This window comes from Trachymyrmex septentrionalis, unplaced genomic scaffold, assembly GCF_001594115.1.
Source record: "Trachymyrmex septentrionalis isolate Tsep2-gDNA-1 unplaced genomic scaffold, Tsep1.0 scaffold112, whole genome shotgun sequence".
In the NCBI taxonomy this organism is placed as follows: Eukaryota; Metazoa; Arthropoda; class Insecta; order Hymenoptera; family Formicidae; genus Trachymyrmex; species Trachymyrmex septentrionalis.
In genome coordinates, this window is record NW_017304248.1 from 468,065 (window position 1) to 472,027 (window position 3,963).

A 3,963-nucleotide genomic window follows, 5' to 3' on the forward strand; every position below is an offset into this window, starting at 1 on the left:
ATTGGATGGAGAAGAAAACTTTGATAAATATTTCTAATGAAGTCCATTTTAGATGATCCATAATTCAGGATGAAAACATATTTATAAATTATTTTAACTATCATGTAATACATGGAAAATATTTGAAGAATCTCAGAAAAACATACACACATAAAATAAATGTGTGTGTGTTAAAATATATTTTAAAATATAGATAAATAATAAATAAATTACATTTTAAATGTTATTCTGAAAAATCTGATGTGAATTACAGATCTTCTGAGAGGAGCTTATAATCTTATTAATAAATTTTTCTCTTAATAATTTTACTAATAGACAATTATTGCGAGATCGAATTATATAAAGAGAAAACACTTTGTGTATAAATAGTATTAACATCATTGCTCTCCGCTGTGCAAATGTTTTATATGAAATTATTTTAACAATTGTGTATATACAACATAGAGAGATTATGATAAAATTAAAATAAAAAGATAACACGTACAGTAATATTTGATAGAATTTTAGTAACACATGCACAGTGGACAACACGTTAATGTAATTTGTGAAATATCAAATCATGTTTTACATCAAATCGTTTACAAATACAACCTCTCCTCTTGTTTTTCTTTTATAGAGAATATCATAAAGATAAATGGAAGTGTCTATTTTTCACGAAAAAAATGCATATTCGTTATTGTACGCAAAAATAATACACTTAAAATTAAAATTAAATATAATTAAACGTAGTTTCATTCGGTTGTTACACTTACCCATTACGTCCATACATATCGCTCCCAGGAAAATTTTATTCGCGTCATTCTCAAATGAGAACGACTATTCTATTACGCAAATAAAATGCTACGTGAAATCAAAGGTATGACAAATAATCGCAATGACTTATAGTATGTCGACGGAATGATTGCGGTTTCTGAGTCTGTTGAGTAAACAGCTCATTCTCTTTCGAGGTAGTGTGCACTTAGTAAACAAAGTTTGAGAGTAAAAATTGCTAAATATACATAGGAGTAAATTATACAGACAATTATACTTGCGATCGCACGAAACCATGCGCAAAACATCAATAATAGAACATTCTAATTAATGAAGCTATCGATCATTTATACAATTTATTAGTAACATATATACTCCTGAAATTACTTCTATGGCAACGTCAGAAAGATTATCTCTTAATCTTTTAGACAGAACGATTCTATAATATGGATATAATGTGCGCGGTTTCAAAAGATATTTCGATATCTGTAAAACATGTCACATTATGTATACTTTTCTCAGGTAATATATCACTGAAGTATTTGCGATAATATTGCGTATGAGAATGGCTTCATATTTTTACTTATATTTTTATTAATAAAAAATGCTATGATCGAAATATTTTTCGAATAAATTTAAAGATAATGGAATTTTATTAAAAAAGCACGCATTTTAAAATTCAATACTAATTTATCACAATATGCCATTCTCGAATGATTCAATGAAGAAAAATATCAAGCAATAATTCTGCTTTAGTAACATTTAAGTAGCATGCCAAAAATATTATATAAATAATAAAAAATATTTTATTACAGTATTTGAAAAGCTCTCGTGGTAAACTATGAGAATATGTAATGAAAAAAGGGGATTTCATGTAAAAAAATTCGAAGTGACCTTGATCTGACCTTATCGGCGACCTAGGCGGCATTATCTAAGATCAAACCAATAGTACTCTCTTATGTTCCCCTTCGAATCTTACAATTTTTGTTTGAAACGTTTTTATGTATCTTTCATATTTTTCGAGAGTTTGCTTGGGGCAATTAAAATAGGCGCGCGTGTGTAACACACCCATACACTGTTAAATTTATATAGAATATCAAATTTAATTTAATTTAAATTGCCACTGCTCCAGTTACCAAATATATCGTTATTTTATATTAAAACAATCAATGTCAATTTGAACATTGTATCATGTCAATTTAACACTGTATAGTATCAAATATAACCATTATTTTAGTATAAAATAACGATATATGGAGTAGGAACAGTGGCAACTTACATTAGATTAAATTTGACACTGTAGATTTAGAACAGGGTACAGCCAAATAATGTTAGCAGTATGTCTGCTAATTGCCAAAATTCGTTTCTATTCACTATGGCCTTTTAAGCTTGATTTCTGCCATTACAACTTGTCAGCCATAAATAACAAAACAGAAATGCAGCAGAAATGAAGCATACTTTCTCATCAAGATATCATAATAAAAGGTTCGTTTTCTGCTACTGGATATTAGAAAAATAATAGAATGTGCTCGACTGTTGCTGGCGTTCTATTAAGTACTAACATAGTTTGCAATACATATGGTCTGTTTTTTATTCCTGCACTGGACTGCACTAACTCATTTTAGTCAAATATTACATATACACCTATTTTAAGTTTCAAAAAACATCAGTTCAGCTATAAAAAACAGACATATATATATATATATATTCTTGGCAGGTTTAGCTACCTAAGTACATATAAAATAGTTAAAAAATTTCTTGAGTGTCAAATTTTGACATAAATAAAATTAAAATTGAATACGCATAAATCGTGTAGAAATAACTTGTCTTAAAAGAGATTTTTTTTTAAGCATCAGTGGGTAGTAGATCGTAACACGTTAAACGTATATATCGTCAATAAGGAATTTCAACAAAGTTGTGAGTTTATCAAGATTACATGGAATAATTCATAATTTTCTTAATTTATAGCAGGAATGTTTGAACATCATGCTGTTGAAAATATACACGTTTCTTTAACATGTATATATTTTTTTCTTAAGATTTATTTCTTATAAAAGAAGAGAAAGAGATAGAAAGTCGATCCTGCAAATTTATATTACAGCTAGTTGAGCGTAAAATTAAAGACATATTCTTTGTTTTTAGAAAGTATTAATGTAAGTTTACATAGAGAAAAAACATTTATATCTTGTACAAATGCCTCAGGTTAAATTATAAATAAAAAACAATTATATAAAAACTTTTTGTTTCTTTCTACTCTTACTATTCTTATTTTCCTTTTTAGGATACAGTTATGTCAATTTAGCGAAGTTTTATTCAAATCTTAGTTCATTTAATAAATTCACGAATACGAAGATTAATATACCATTTAAAAAAATCAAATGCACATAGTTTAAACATAGATAAAATGCCAATAGTTGGCGAACAAAGTTATTTTGTTGAAAATTTTAATTTAAGATTGACGATTGTATTATGCAAAATATATTAACGTACTGCAGAAACAAATTAAAAAAATATACTTATAGTCAAATTGTTCACCTGATTTGTTTATAAAAAATATACAATTTATCATACATTCAAAATATTAATGTTTTTTACGATACAGATACGACGCTGACGTATAAATTAAGTGAATGATTTGACTATTAGTATTATATCTTGTGTATCAACTTTTAATTCTCATAATATTATTTTTATATCAATAACATAACTAATCATTGATTTTATACTTCAAATAGCACATTAAAATACGATTATAACAAACATTTCATGTACTTTTTAACTTAGTCTTATAATTTACAACACAAAAGATCAAAAATTTGTTGTGATCAATGTTTCGTGAGATAATTTCCAAAATCTCTTCTAAAATTTATATAATACATATAAAGATATTATTATTGATATAAAATAATATTAATGTTTTTGTAATATGTTTTATACAATCTAGTATTATTAATAACAATAGTAGATTGAGCTGCAAATTTTTGTAAAAGATATATGTAACGACAATCTATAGTTTACAAACATGAATGGCATGTTTATTTCTAGTTTCTTATTATAAACCTATTCTGTTCCTCTATTTTTATTTCTTTAAAAAGCGGATCGTATATTAATTAATAATATAATCATATATTATATATATTTGAATAATTAATTTAAATTTACTTCACTTTGATATATATATATATATATATATATCAAAGTGAAGTAGCGCAG